Source organism: Eubalaena glacialis, chromosome 3 (assembly GCF_028564815.1).
Source record: "Eubalaena glacialis isolate mEubGla1 chromosome 3, mEubGla1.1.hap2.+ XY, whole genome shotgun sequence".
Taxonomy (NCBI): Eukaryota; Metazoa; Chordata; class Mammalia; order Artiodactyla; family Balaenidae; genus Eubalaena; species Eubalaena glacialis.
Genome location: NC_083718.1, coordinates 53,141,864 through 53,158,917, shown reverse-complemented (window position 1 = coordinate 53,158,917; position 17,054 = coordinate 53,141,864).

Genomic DNA, 17,054 nt, shown 5'->3' with positions numbered 1-17,054 from the left:
CAATAACATTATACCAGCAAGAATGAGAATGCCTTTTTCCCCACACTTGCTGATTCTGTAAATTATTAAAATTTTGAGTTTTTAATTTGAATTTTGTCTATCTCATAGATAAGAATGTAATATTGTCGCTATAACTTGTATTTCCCTAATTCCGACTGAGATTAAGTATCATTTAGTATGTTTATTGGCTACTTATATCTCTCCTACTGTGAAATGCCTGTTTTTATATCTGCCTGTGTATTTTGATTTGTAGACTCTCTTTGTACATGGTTACTAACCTTTTGTTACATATTTCAAAAATATTTTCTCTCAGTTTAGTTCTTACCATCTAATTTTGTTAATGATATCTTTTGTCATATTGAAGTTCTGAATTTTTATGAAGTCTAATATATCAATATTTTCCTCTAGAAGCTCTTCCATGGACAATTAAAAGCTCAACCTGGAAATGATACAAATTACTTCCACTCATTGATCAGAACTGGTCACACAGCCTCACCTAACCACAGAGGGACCAGGAAGTAGAATCCCAGCCCAAGCCCAGAAGATGAAGAGCAGCCTGAATAACTACCACAGTGGTCTGAGTCAGAAATAGACTGACAGAAATGAGGAAAGGACAATAGAGTGGTAAGGGAAGTGTTAACATGCCTCCAAATGTTGGGAGAGAAGACTGTGACCAAGAAATGCAGAATTAATTCCAGTTGAGTTAGGAAGATGGGGCTTCAGGAAGTTGTTTCATGTGAAGTAAGCCTGGAATAGGATTCCAAGAGGGCCACATTTTCTGAAAAAGCTGACAGAGTTCTTAGCATTCGAAGAGTGAGCAGAGGAATACTGGTTTTGCTCATCGGCCATCAATTTCATCCTGATGTGAGGAGTTTATATAGATCATCCGAATATTAAGTCACCAAGCCAGAGGGTATTTGGAATGCGTCTGGGGAATGGCAGAGCTGCCTGTTCTTGAATAAATGCCTGCCCAGCCCCCATCCTCTGTAAGCGCTCTTAGTATGTGTGTGTGCACTTCCGTGAGTGGAAAATCAATACCTTCTTGGACAGATGGAAATTGAGCTATGTCAAGGCATACATGCATTGTCTGATAGCATCTTTCTGCCAGGAATCTAATATATTGATCAAATTTCCCTAGCAGAGCATCTGTGCAATATCGAATAGCAAGACAGGCTAATGGTAGGAATGTTGGCTATACATTTTTCTGAAATGTCGCCTCTAACTAAAAAAATCAAAGCTGGAGATTTCCATGCAGGGCACTGCCTCTCCTGATGAGTGCCCTAATCTTCTTTGAATTTTCTGGCGGGGGTCAGGAACAACACACTCTCCTGTTTCTGTGGCTCACCTGCTCCTCACCGCGGGTGAGAAATGATTTTCTCAGTTGGAACACCCCTGTCAAAGACAGGGTTCTTCCTCCTCCTCTCCTTTGCCTCCGCCTATTCCCCTCCTTTCTTTGAGCCAAAGCAACATTCCTTTTCCCCCCCAGTAACAGCAGCAAATGTGTGGGGTGGCTATTCGGCTGAAGCTCTATTTAGCTACAAAAGTTGTACCTTTGCATTGTGCACATGTTGTTTGGATTGTTGTTAATAAGTTTTGTTATTATTGTTGTTGTTTAAAGGTCAGAGTGATGATGGGGAAAAAGGAGGACGAACTCTCCGCTTGGCTTTTTAGGACACGCTCATTCCTAGCTCGGAACGATGATACACAAGCACAGGGGCATTGGCTGCTGACGCTGTTCATCGTGGATGCGCCTGCCTTCAGCTGCTAAAGAGGAAGGGACACACAGAAGCAGAGAAGAGGATGTGCCTGTATTTTTAAATAAACTGCCTTGTGATGCAGAAGGCCTATGAAACATTTCAGATATTGAACCCGAGATACATGGAAAATTACTCACATGGTTTTATTTTTTCCCCCCTAATGACTCTAGTAATCTGAAGGGAAATTATTCTGGTTGAATGACTCATCTAAAACACGTTTTTTGACTGTATCTTGGGCAAGGAAGAATCTATTCAGAGATAACAATTTATTATTTAACATTTCGACAGGTCCACAGAAGTACAAGTCAGCTGAGTCCAAATAAAGAAATGTGCTATTTTTTAACAACTTCTAGATGTTCTTGGCAGAACGCAGGCTAGACTTTGTTAGAGGAAAGAACAGGTATTTACGATCTTTTTCCTTCAGGTTTTCAATTAAAATTTGATAATCACAATCATATTTTAAAAGCCAAGAAATAGCCTTAGAAATGTTTATGAAGGTATGATGAAAGGTTAGCAAGGGAAAAAGAAAGAAAGAAAGAAAGGAAGAAAGAAAAAAAGAAAGAAAGAAAGAAGGAAAAATGCAGAAACAAACTGTACCCTGGAACTAGAAATAGATGGGCCTGAAATAGAGAAATTGGAATATTTCTATTACTTCATTCCTATTATTGCATAGATTGTGAGAGAGATCTCCTACGTTATAATATGTTTTTATTTCCCTATAATAAAGTTATTTCATCCTTTATACATGAAAAATACCATTCTGTTGGACCTCTATCATCCCAATGGCAACAAATCTAATATGGGATTTTTATATTTTCACAATGTTTTCAAACATCTCATACATTTTACGCTATTTAAGAAGCATGAATTCTCATCAGATAGGTAGAGCATGCATTATTATCCCTGTTTTACTGGTGAGGCAATGACAACCAAAGTCATATAGCAAAATAATACAGTTGGAATGCACCTCCACAATAACAAATCTATTACAACATAATGCCTCTTTAGACCGAAACTTACCATATTTTTTGGCACATTCTTATTGTCATTTTCTTTCTTTCTCCTGAGCCCCTAGAGTCCTTGAAAAGTTCTGTTTGATGTATAAAAGTTTTTTCTTTCTTCTGAGGGAGTCACAAATGAGGGTTTTGTTCCCTTTGCAGTGAAAATGGGTATTATGTTGCACTTCAAAGGCCCAAAGGAGGAGAATTGGCCCAACTTTACCTTATACCACTTTCTAGTACCTTCACTTGTAGTGACTTATGCTCTGGTTAATTGCAGCAACATTGGAAATATTAACATAGGTATGTCATGATGATTGGATATAGACATTCATAAATCCAAAATAAGAGTTTGAATAATCATACCATTATGTAACGATCGGACTCCTAGCTCTCTTCCTTTTCCTGTATTTTGCAGTTTAGTTCTTTATTATCATGTGTTTCGTGTTTAAGTCTGGGTTTACCAACATGTAAATGAATTGAATGTAGGACTTCTCATTTCTTTTGTAACCCTACAGCTAAAATCTTCAATCTTTTGAATCCTCTTGAAACTTTCTTCATTTAAGAATACTCCATGCTCCATTTTTGCTGAATATTATGTGTTTATTGCCTGCTTCCATGCTGAATTTATTATACTCCCTAAATATCCTTGCTAATTCATTCCTTCATTAATTCCTTCATTTATACATCTATACATCAAGTACAGCTAACATGTATTGTACTCCAATAATATTTACCATGTTATGTTGTACTTATCTGTTTCTCCTTCTAGATTTGAACTATCTGAGGGCAAAGACTGTGTGTTTCTAATCTTTTCATTTTGAGAGTTACCTGGTACATAGTAGGTATACAATGAATGTATTTAGATGAATAGTATCTGGTAAAATTCCACGTACTTGGCCAGTAGTGACTAAATGTTATCGTGCTAAAGACAATACTGATTTCTTTTACTTTGCTTTAATCATTTTTCTTATAAATGAAAGGTTTGAAATATTTGAAAGAATAAGACTCTATCTTTTGTACAGAGTTCAAAATTTCACTACCATGCAAAATTCTCTAAACAAATAAACAACCTATCTTTTGGGTGGCTGGATATTGAATGCCCCTGAAACTATTAAATATTTTATCAATATGCATAATTTTTTCAGTAGGTTGATATATGCACGTTACAATGGCAAGAAACCTTATTTGGGATCAACATATACTATATTTTAAATCCTGGTAGAATAAACAGAAAATAATGAAACAAATGGATGTTTATTTCTTTGTTCATTTGAAATTCTGCCTTGGGTTAAACCAAGCAGCCTTTCCAAAATCATTGTAACTGTAATAACATGCCACTAAATGCTTTTGCTTGTTCAATTTTTCATTCGCAAAGGTAATCCACGCTTTAAAACCTGGAAAACTTTGAAATATGCATCAGGCAGGAGGCCAGTGTGGAGATGGCCTTGAGGTCAGGGTTTTCAGTTCCTTGGTTGCTGAGTCTGAGGTTTCTGTCAAAGGCCACGAAATATCCCTTCATTACTGGTTCTTCACGGCAAATATAATTAAGAGCTTGCCATAGACCTGAATGTTGTAAAAGGATAGATGTCTCCTGTGGTGTGAAAATAGGCCCAAAGACACTGATCCCATGACAAGAGCCCCGTACAGTCGCTGCCCTGTAGTTGGTGGGGATGTGATTTAACAAAATGATTTGGAATAAAGCAGCTCTGTAATGCGGGTGGTTTCTGACAGCACGATCTTTTGTGGTTCTGGCATGTGCAGAGCACGGAAGCTTGATTTCACATGTTGGCAATTCCTCTGGTTTACCAAAGCCCTTCCCCCAAGGACTCTCATGTCAGGCCAGTTAGATGCATGTTTGTACAGGTGGTGGATCAGCTGTTTTCCCTGGAAGTCATCCCCTTTTGGTTCCAGTTTTCCCATTGAGGGTCACTCAAGGGTGACAAGAAGTTTACTGCTCCTTGAAGGCTGAACCTACTGTTGCTGTGGCTGCCAAAACACAGCCTCAAAGAGACAATGATTTGAACCTGGCTTGCTGACTGCTTGTCTCTAGACTCCCTGGCACCACTCAGTTTGGGGAAGAACAAAACATACCCGGTAGCATTCAAGTCTAGAATTGTAATGAAGTTAGGGTGTCCAGATGTATCCCTTTAAAGGGATTAACCCAGTGTTCCAGGAAGCCTTTTGAGGTTAATAAATTATTTACTTTTTCCAAAGGAGATAGGAATAGGAAATCTTCAATTGTGCTCATAGAGATTAGAATTTGAGATAGACCTTTTTCTAGCAGGGAGGAGGTAGCTATTTGTGTTACACAGATGCACAGCGGCTCTTTGTTTCCACCTGGGTCATTAGTGCACGCTTCTGATCCCGCCAAGGTCCCAAGAGCACACCAATCACATTTTGCTAAGTCTGCTATAAGGAGATTGGGTGATGTGGTTAAAAGAAAAATCCAAAACCATCCTGGGCTGGGAAGGAGGGATTTTGAAATGCTAAGATTTGCCTTTGCAAGATTACATACTGATAACCCCTTCCATCATGCAATTCTCTCCTCTGGCTCACTAAACGGGCTTGAACCATTTGCCAAAACCTCTCTTCACACCCTTCACACACTAGTCAAACCAGACTCCTTACCATTTCCTGAACACAGTATCAAATATTTATCAAGTCCATGCTATGTGCCAGGTACTGTGTTATGTGTTCTATATACATAGAAGTTTTTCATGGTGACTAGTAACTGGTCATTCTTTTATTCAGTCAACAACTACTTAGTGCGCACCTGCTGTACGTCAGGCATAAGCTAAGTGGTGAGGGTGTGGCTGTGAATAAAGTAGACATGTTCCCTGTCCCTACAGAGCTTACAGTCTAGCAGATGAGACAGGTGTTAAATAATAACAAGAAGGGAAAGATCAGAAGACATGAAGACATGGAGCAAGGAGGTTTGACCCTCAGGAATGGATGTTTACCCTGAGAAATGAAGACATTGTCAGAATCAGCCAAATTAAGAGGGTGAGGACGAATGCTGGGGCTGAGGGAAGAGTCTGAAGGAGTGGGAACAAGGTCAGAGAATGGCACAGTGGTGTGGACTGCACAGCCAATATTCCTGGTTCAAACCCTGACTTACCACTTACTTTCATTGTAACTTTGGGCAAGTCGCTTAACTTCCGTGCCTCTATTTCCTTATCTTTATTTATTTTTTAACAGTTTTCTTTCTTTCTTTAAATTTATTTTTAAAAATTCTTATTTATTTATTTTTTGGCTGTGTTGGGTCTTCATTGCTGCACGCGGGCTTTCTCTAGCTGCAGTGAGCAGGGGCTACTCTTCGTTGCGGTGTGCGGGCTTCTCATTGCAGTGGCTTCTCTTGTTGTGGTGCACGGGCTCTAGGCCACGGGCTTCAGTCGTTGTGGCACGCGGGCTCTGGAGCGCAGGCTCAGTAGTTGTGGCGCACGGGCTTAGTTGCTCCGCCGCATGTGGGATCTTCCCGGACCAGGGATTGAACCCGTGTCCCCTGCATTGGCAGGCAGATTCTTATCCACGGCGCCACCAGGAAATCCCCCTATTTCCTTATCTTTAAATGGGGATAGTAACAGTACTAAGCTGATAGTTTTGTTGTCCTGACAAATGACTTGCTGTGTGCCCAGCACATAGTGAACATGTAAGTGTTAGTCATTTTAACAAGGAAGTGAAGGTATTTTGAGTTAGTCGCTAACCTGGAGTATACAGTGTAAATACAGAAAGAGGGGAGGTTAGAAAAACTGATGGAGCTTGGATTAAGAGGGACTGGGGCATGGGGAGGTCTGGTAAACATGTGAAGGACTTTCTTGATGTGAGAGGAGTAGAAAGTCATTGAGAGGATTTAAGCAGGACAATGACACAATCAGCTTATCTGAGCCAAGCTGGTGGCCATGGAGATAAACCAAAGTGTGTGGATTGGCAAGATATCTAGGAGGCAGAATGAACAACACTGGGTTACACACTGAAAGTGTAAATTAGGAAGAGGGAAGAATGAAGAATGATTACCTGGACCAGAAAGCAGCCAGGGTACCTCTTATGTGCAAATAACAGGGGCAAGTCCAGGATAGCTATGGATACACGCGGGTTCGTAGGTTTGGTGGTAAGAACTGAGGAGAAATGGAGGGTGGTGGAGGTCTGAGGAAGTATGATTTGAAATACAAGTTGCAGAGAATGAGAAAGAGCATTAACTAGGGAAACCAAGGCAGGGTAAGGGACTCTGGTGAGCTTGGTGCTGTTTAATTTTCAGTGGTGCCCGACTGCCTAGGTGTGAGGTTTTCTCAGCAGTTTTCGGCAGCTCTCAGATGCAGAGGAGACGTGAACAGTTGAAAGTTCTAGGATCAGGATAATCAGATGATGATAATAATCTTGTCTAACACTTATGAAGGTTTACTAGGTGCCAGGTGCTGTTTTAAGAGCTTTACATACATTATTTTATTTAATTAGATGCAAGCATGTCTTAGAGTTGCATGAAATGTACTAAATCATGGTACCTTAACTGACTAAATTGAAGTCAGCAACTAAATGCTTAGCTGTTTGGCATGTTATTTGTATAATTGTCCTGTATAATTGTGTTTCTCTGCCCTCACAAATCTATGGGGAAAATTAGGGTCAAAATAACAGCAATGAAACAATGTCTCTTTCTTTGGCTCTGTCTTATTCACTCTGAAAAACTCCTTTCCTCAAATTCTGTATTAATTTCCTAGGGCTGCTGTAACAAAGTACCACACCCGAGTGGCTAAAACAACAGAAATTTATTGTCTCACTGTTCTGGAGGCTAGAAGTCCAAAATCAAGGCGTTGGCAGGGCCATGCTCCCTCTGAAACCTGTAGGGGAGAACCCTTCCTTGCCTCTTCCTAGCTTCTGATGGCGGCCATCAATACTTGGCCTCCCTTGGTTTGCTGCTGCATCCCTCCAATCTCTGCTTCTTCGTCCCTTGGCATTCTCCTGGTATGTCTGTGTCTTCACCTAGCATTTTCCTTTTCTTATAAGGACACCAGTCATATTGGATTAGAGCCCACCCAAAGGACCATATCTTGACTTGGTTATATCTCCAGTGACCCTATTGCCAATAAGGTCACATTCTGAGGAGGTACTGGGGGACAGGACATTAACATGATTTTCTAGAGGACACAATTCAACTCGTAACAAATTCCTTCCAAGTAGCTGTGAAAGTGCCCAGGGGTGCCCCTGGGTGGTCATGATCTTGTACTCTTTGTTTCCACACATTTTTCTCCTCTCCTGTTTTGGTTTGATCCAGTGATGTCTCTCATGCTGCCATCAAGGTCAGTATGCTTCTGCAAAATACTTCCAAACCTGCAAAGAAGCACCAGAGGGACATTGCCCACTGAAGGTGCCGGCGTTCCCTTGATGCCACTGCAGTCTGGTGTCCTGTCCCGTGCCCTCTCTGATCCAGCTGTAGGTTGGTCTCCTGTGCCATTCTGAGTCCTCACATGTCCCACATTGTGACCTGACTCCTAACTGTACCTCCTCTCGCACTGTTTGTAGACTGTACTACCTTACGCTTTGCTTTTGTCCATCCCTCTGCAGGTCCTGCTCCCTAAGCTCAGCTGGGCTGGAGGACAATCACAGTGACAGATGCTGTTTGGGATTCAATCATCCCTCTCACTGACACTGACCTTGAACTAGAGTCCTTGAACTAAATTTGTGAGCCTCACCTCTCTCTTCTACTGGTCCAATGGCTGTTATGATGCCCTTTGGTACAAATAAAACCTCAGGCATATAAAAATATGCCTGGACATATCAACATAAATCCTAGAGTGAATGCAGCTTAGCTTCTCAAGCCAAGACCGTGGCTCCCTATGATATATATTTAAACTAATTTTATACAAAAATTTATCCACAGCATAATGCTTAGCATCGATAACTGTTAGGTTGGGCTATCGGCTGGATCTGCTGCTCAAGATTTGAAACATATCTTCTACCCTATGAGAAAGGGCTTTCTCCATACACTCCACATTTAGTCTGTACTCTCCTCTTTCCAAGCCTACTGAATCCAGCAAGATGTTTGATTTCAGTCCTCAGCCCCTTACAGCCAATCATAGCCTCTCCCTACAGATAACACAACCATGCCCAGTAATATTCAGCTATAGTACATCTTGATTTCTTTTTTTTTTTTTAAAGAGGCCCTATCATTAAAGTAATTATAAATGTTTGTACCTAATCTTCACTTTAACAGTTTTCACTTTCACCACAGTAAGAAAAGGGTTGACTGTAATTATATCTGGGTGTCTTTGATTCTAGCCTGTCTCCAGGTGTGATACCTTTCTTCCCTACTAAAATATCAATCCAAAGTTAGTTAATCAATTAATCAATCAACAAATATTTGTTGGGTATTTCTTATGTGTCCTGCATTAGCAAAAAACAAACACAAGGAAATTATCTTCTCGGTAATTATTATTTTAAACTCTTCAAACCCAAATGATATAAAATCATTCATTCCAGAAGTCCTGAGCATCTACTACGTGTCAGGTACTGTGCCAGGCACTAGGGGATACAGCAGAGCAAAACACACATAATCTCCATCTTCTTAGAATCTACCATCTGTTGGGGAAACTGGATCTTAAAAATCTTACAACTAAATATATATATTCACAAATTTTAATAAGAACTGTAAAGGAAATGTATGGGGTACTATGTATAGAGGAAGAACCTAAATTAGATTGGGTGTGGATGGTCAATGAAGTTGAAGTTCATTTCAACCTTTAAGCTGAAGTTCAAAGGATGAGTGAGAAAGGAGGAAAATATCTCATGCAGGATAGAACATGGAAAGGCTCTAAGGTAGAAAAGAGCTTGGTGCCTCAAAGAAACTGAAAAAAAGACTAGTGAAGCTGGAGCACAGTGAATTAGGAAGAAAATGAGACCAGATGAAGGAGAGGAAGGTCAAGGACAGATCCTGTATGGCCATGGTAAGGCTTCTGGATTCTATCATATACACCATGGGAAGCATTGAAGGTTTTTTTTTTTTTTGGCTGCGTTGGGTCTTTGTTGCTGCACGTGGGCTTTCTCTAGTTGTAGCGAGTGGGGCTACTCTTCGTTGCGGTGCGCGGGCTTCTCATTGCGGTGGCTTCTCTTGCTGCGGAGCATGGGCTCTAGGCGCTGCGGGCTTCCGTAGTTGTGGCACACAGGCTCAGTAGCTGTGGCGCATGGGCTTAGTTGCTCCATGGCATGTGGGATCTTCCCGGACCAGGGCTCGAACCCGTGTCCCCTGCATTGGCCGGCGGATTCTTAACCACTGTGCCACCAGGGAAGTCCCACATTGAAGGGTTTTAAGCAAGAAAAAGGCATGATGAGATTATGTTTTAAAAGACTGCTCTGACTGTTGTGTGGACAATGGAGTAGGGCCAGAAGGGGAGACCAGCTAGGAAGCTATTAAATATCACAGTTAAGGTGCGAGAATATGGTGACCAGTGCTATGGAGACAGGAAGAAGTGAACTGATTCAGGAGATATTTTGGAGATAGAATTAACAAACTTCTTTTTAGGGCAGTATGAAGAGGAAGCATTAACCAGTATAGATCGCTGTATTATTTAGGTCCTAGTCCAAATAATCGGGAAGTTAATCATCTGCTCAGCACTGGAGTCACCACTGAAAATCTGTCTGAGTGCGTTTCAGGGAATATACCAGTGAACAAGACCCAAACCTCCAATTCACGAAGAGATAGAAAAATTGACTTTCATTTTAGTGCATGCTTTGCCTGGGGCTGTGCGGTTCATTTCAGGATTTCAGGAAGTGAACAAATGAAAGTTGGTTTTGTGTTTTTTTTTTTTTTAAAGGCCGTTGTCAGAAGCCAGCTTTCAGAGATACACAGAGAGCAGGAGCAGGAAATGATGAATGTTCCTCTTAATGCGGTAGGCAGTGTCCTGCTTTGTGTCTCCTCCCCCGTTTCGCTTTTTCCTTGACATTCACTAGCAAGAGCCCATAAGAGTTTTCTTCAAAATACACCTGCCCAACAGACATCCAGATCTTACTCCTGGCCCACTTCCAATCATACTGACATACTCAGCTTTCTACAGACACACCCTTTCTCCTCAGATCTAACTGATGCTTCTCATGGCCCTCTTTGCCCTCCTTCCACCCAGATCCTGGCTCTCAGAAGACAGCTGGAAAGACATGAGTTGAAATGTACTGTCAACTGGTGGGAAGAACATGCTGGGCTTCCCTAACTGGTTTTTCTTAATATCAATCTGTCACACAAAGAGTAACCCCTTCCCTCAGAGTCAAGACAAAACACCTCTTTGTTTTAATGGCCAAGTCAGAGGTTTTGGGTAGCTTGTGGATCATGCCTCAGGGACAGGTACCCTGATGTCAGGGACACTGAAGAGTTACAAGAGAGGGATACATTTCTGCTCTACCTCTCACTTTCTCTAACCTCTCAACTATGCTAACTTAAAAAGAAAAAAAGTAATATAAATGTGGATAGTAGTTTCTCCTGGGTGATGAGGTGGGGGGATCTTTTTTTCTGCTTCTTTATACCTTCCTGTGCTTTCTAAATTCTCTATGATTAGTGGGTATTAATTTGATAATTAAGACAAAACTTACAATGAAAATCAAACTTCCTTGAGGTTGGGAAGTTTTTGATTGGAGGTACCGGCAACTGAACAGAATACCAAAAGACTCTTATGTATTCCAGTAGGACTTTTGGTATACATGATAACAAGACCCCCCCAATCCCTGAATGCTTCAGGTTTCTCACTTTTCTGAATATATCACCCCTTGCTTACAAGTCTCTGATTCTAGCTTAAGTTTTCAATCATTCCAGGTGTTGGGGAAAGAGCCTAGATTCAAATGACATGTTTTTATAATAAGAATGGATCTGCATGGACCCCAAAATTGTCATGCTTATCACTCCTGGATGGGCGGGTGGAAGCATATATTAGAGAATCAATTTACATTACTTTGTGGAGTCTACTGTGTTAGGTGCCATTACAAGTGAATAAGATAGGAGTGGTTCCTGTCCCTCAGGAATCAGCTGCACTCTGGGAAAGGTTATTTCTCTGACTTTAAAGATGTAAGTGTTGGCAGAAAACAGCAGTTCTTCTCCTTGATCAAGACATCTGTGAGACTCATAAAAAGACAAAGCCATGTCGAAGTGAGCTACACTGTGGCCTAAAGCAATTTTTATAGCCTGAATACAAATGAAAAAGCTCTTTTAAGTAACCAAAACAAATAATCTAAAGCACTATTCCATAATCATTTTGATTCCATAACAATATAAACATTGCTTATACTTTTTCATTCTTTGCAGTGCTGTTTGTTTTGCTTTTCGGTCAGGGCTTAAGTACAGATAACAGAAAACCACCGGTGCAGTTTTAGTCAGGATGGACTGACTCCAGGGAACTAGTGTCATTGAAAGGCCTGGAGGAGTGGGCTACTGTCTGGGAATCAGGAAGGCCCTAGAGGAACTCCTGGCTCCAAGGGGATGTTCATTCCTCTTCTAGTTTGGTCACAATACCACCTTCATATCCTCTGACTCAAGGTCTAACTTATAAAGTTCACCACCCCTAACACAGCCATATGAAATACTAGAGAAAAAGGAAAGAGTAAGCAAAGGAAATTGGTTACTACATGCATTACAAAGCCAGGAAGAAAACAGGGTAGCCAGTATAGACCTTATTTCTGCCTATTTCTGCATCTGGTCTCAAGCCCATAGTTGGTATTTATAACTTTCTTCCACTCCCCTCTCACGTTCTTTTCTTTTCTTTCTTTTCTTTTTAATCTTCAGCTAGCACCTCAGCTAGTCATGCTACTTTATCTGATGGGGTAACTTAAACTTTCATTCTAAGGGGTCTGAACCGTTGGTGATCTTGCCTGGATTGGGCTGGTACATCTTCAACTAACTTTTATCACTTGACAGAACAACACAAGGGGTTACCCTGAAGGTTACCCTTGGTTTTAGACCCACTCCTACCCATCCATTTCATTTGTATGGGAACTTTTGGTTCTTTGTGAAAATCAGGACCAATCATTCCAGCAATATAGGAAGCCCTGATCTTTTAACATCATGAAGAGCCCATATAGGTCAAATGGTTATCTCAACTTCTCCTTTAATGGAATCATTGTTGAGTCTTCGGGTGGAAGCAATTTTTTTCTGGGTTTTAAGCCTTCGAAACCAACAGAGAGCCAAGCATTATGAGAAACTGATACAAAAACTTTTCGACTGGGTTCTTATATGTAATAATGAGAAGTGATATTATCATTCCACTCCTTGGTTTCTGGACTCATGTCTGCCTGGGAGAAGCAGCAACATATATTGGCTACTGGTTAGAACATTATCTCACTCTATAGCACAGCACTCCAACTACTCAGCGTGGTGTCTCCTAGCTGGTACCATAACTGAGTCTTTAATAGGTTATAATACCATTCTGTAAGGGCATGTGCTTATAGGTGATGGGATACGTGGTGAGACCAGTGAAATCCATAGACATCTTTCCTTTCTCTCACTTCTTTCTTTCGTAGAAGCAATCTTAAATGGGACACTGTGACAGTAAATAAAAATGTTCATGGACGGTATTGCTGGCAAAAACATAGCTGGCAGAAAAGACAAATCCATATCTAGAATTATTACCTACTCTAGTGAGAATAAATTAATTCCTCTGTCCCCAACTCCCATGATGGAAAAAGATCAATGTAATCAATCTTGCACCAGGTATTTGACTTGTCTATCCCTACTCCAAATATGGGACTCATCCCAAATTATATTAGGGACTCAGCATTGTTCCCTATAAGCAGTTGACAGATCAGCCTTGGTGAGGGAAAGACAATATTTTTGAGCCTCTGCATATCCTCCATCCCTGCTACTATGACCATTTGATCCATGAGCCCATTAAACAAGCCCCATTCATAAAAATTCTTATGTGTATCTGATTATTGAGTACCTCCTTGGCAACAGCTGTAGGCAAAGTTCTTAATCCCTATGACCCATCCAGGGTGCTTGGTTATAAACAGGAAAATCTGACTCCCGTTAACTTAAACAGAAATAGATTTTATTGGATTGCTTTGGGTTGCTCACAGTATCTATGTGAAGGCTTGTAAACAAGTCTAAGAAAAGACTTCTCGGCAGAAGCCAGAAAAGCTTATAGCCAAGAACAGAACAGAGGTCATGCCAGAGAAACAATCAGGTCAGGACCCTGCGTTTGACAGTCCAGTTTTTGGATGCTTGATGCCATTTTCACTGCTAGACTTGAAATCTGCTGCAGCCTCTGAGAATATGCTCTACCTGTTGCCATGTCTCTGATTACTTCCACATGAGACAAAATTCCTGGCAGAAGCATCTGTTTGGACAAACATGAGCCACATACTTCCTGCCAAAGAGCTGGGATAGGGATATCTGCCCACTGTACACCTAGTGGGAGCTGGGGTCTTGCCTCTTATCAAGTCCTAAGGGATGGGGGTATCCCACCATCTAGGAAGGTAGCTCCCAAACCTGGCAACAAATCGGCCATATCTTCCAAACCTCAGTTTTCTCATCTGTACAATGAAAAATATCCCTTTTTTACTGTTATCCTTTGCTATGTTTTAACCTAATATACTTTTAATCCTTATCCATTGCTATGAGGATTAAATTAAATAATGCATGTGAAATACAACAAATCTTAGTTGTTGTTATTTTGTTTCCATTTGTACCTCAATATCTTTATCTCCTTGTCCTAAGGTGTTTTCTGCAATTCCTAATCTTGGAACTGTCCTTTCCTTCGATTCCTGCTCCTAGACTGCTGAACACTGCTGGAAAATTTGACAAAATCATTCTAGTTGATTCTGTTGCAAGTGAATAGTTTCTAAACTCAGTGCTACTTGCATACCTCTTGTCCAACTCTGCTCCCATTTTCCCAAGCAAATGAACTTGTCTCCTTAGAGACAATTTCTTCCCCTCCAACTACAAAGTTATGTATGTCTACCCCAATCATTACTATCACCCCCAACCCCAAGTCTCAAATGATGTCAAGTGTCTCCTCCCTTTAAGGGTTAATCCTTTGTCTACACTCTTCTGCTTTCTCTGGGCCCTTGCTTGAGTTTTCATCCCCTGGATTTTCTCTATCTCTCAGTCCACTGGTTTCTTTCTTGTGGCTTGCAGTATCAAATGCTGCAGAGATACTTTTTTGTACTTATTGGACATCACTTGTTCTGGAATTATTTAAACAGAACACTTAATGTTTTTGTAGGTTTGATAAATGCACTTTGTAAAAATTGAAAGCAACATAGAAAAATACGAGTAAAAATCCCTTGAAATCTCTAACCCAGAGGTAACTATTCTGAACATCCTTCTTGAACCTGTATCACTATTCAAACAGGTGTATTTTATGTCTGGTTTTACACGGAGAAAATTTATGTGCACTTTCTTTCCTGTATGATCATTTTTTCTTTCTACACTGAATCACCTCCACCAGAATACATACATGCTGTTATTTTACTGTTATTTCTCCCATTAAAAAACCCCCTTTGTTATCACATTCCAATTCAACTATTACCTTATTACTCTATCCCCCTTTATAGAAACACTTCCTGAAAGAATGATCAATTCTCACTGTGTTGGCTTCTTCTCATCCTAATTTCTTCTTGTCAGTTTCCTTTGTGGCTTCCTCCTCATCTTCCCAGCCTTTACGCATTGGAGTATCCCAGGTGTCTGTCTTTAGGTCTCTCCTCTTTTCTATCTACACTCATTTTCTGGGCAATCCCATGGGTTGCTTTGCATATCATTTTTATTCTGTTGACTCACAAACTTATATCTTGACCCAGGGCCTCTCTGATGACCTCCAAACTCTAAATTGCCTGTTGGACATTTCCACCTCGGTGTCTGACAGGCATAGCACACCCCGAACTGAACTTTTGAGTTTCACCCTCCACCCCAACCCTGCTTCTTCTGCGATATCCCCCAATCCCATTCTAATTACTCAGGCAGAAGACCTTGGAGTCATCCTTGATGCCTCTTTTTTGCTCACATCCCACATCTAAACCACCAGTAAATCCTGTTGACTCTATCTTCAAAATACATTCAATTTCCAACCACTTCTCATCCTCTCCACTGCTAACCTCCTGATCCAAACCACCATCATATCTCCCTTGGGTTATTACAATACCATCTTTACCAGTATTCCCATGTTGTGGGTTAACTTGTGTCCTCCCCAAAAAGATATGTTGAAATTCTAACCCCCCAGTACATGTGAATGTGTTCTTATTTGGAAATAGGGTCTTTGCAGATGTAATCAATTTATGATGAGGTCATAACTCAATTAGGGTGGACCCTAATCCAATAAGACCGTTGTCCTTATAAGAAGAGAAAACAGACACCAGGAGGGCGAACAGCTCTGTGAAGAGTCAGAGGCACATTGGGAGAACATCATTTGATGATGGAGGCAGAGACTGGAGTTAAGTGGTTGCAAGCCAAGGGACACCAAGGATTGCCAGCCGCAGGAGAAACTAGAAGAAAGGCACAGAAGAGATTCACCACCTTTAAGAGCTGCTGACAGAGAGTAAGCCTGCTGAAACCTTGATTTTGGACTTCTAACTTCCAGTACTGTGAGAGAATAATTTTCTATTGTTTTAAGACACCCAGTTTGTGGTAATTTGTTACAACAGCCCTAGGAAACTTATCCACCTTGCTTTTTCTTCTTCTCCTCTGAAGACTATTTTTCACACAGCAAAAAATGTATATAATTTATCTGATTGATGATGTCACTCAAAAACCTACATTTCCTCATAAAGTTAAACATAGAATTACCATATGATTCAGCAATTCCACTGCTACATATATGCCCCAAAGAATTTAAAGCAAGGATTCAAGTTATACTTGTACACCAGTGTTCACAGCAGCATTATTCAGAATAGTCAAAAGGTGGAAACAACCCAAATGTCCATCAACAGATGAATGGTATATTTTGTTTACCACTAACAAATGGTAACAATGGAATATTATTCAGACTTAAAAAGGAAGTGCTGATGCATGCTACAACATGGATGAACCCTGAAAAGATTATGCTAAGTGAAATAAGCCAAACACAGAAGGACAAATATTGTATGATTCCACATATACGAGGTACCTAGAATAGGATAATTCATAGAGACAGAAAGTAAAATAGAATTTACCAGGGGCTGGAGGGAGGGGGGAATAGGAATTATTATTTAATGGGTATAGAGTTTCCATTTGGGATTATGCAAATGTTCTGGAAATAGATAGTGATGATGGTTGTACAATATTGTGAATGAATTTAATGACACTGAATTGTACACTTAAAATATGGTTAAAATGGAAAATTTTATGTTCTGTATATTT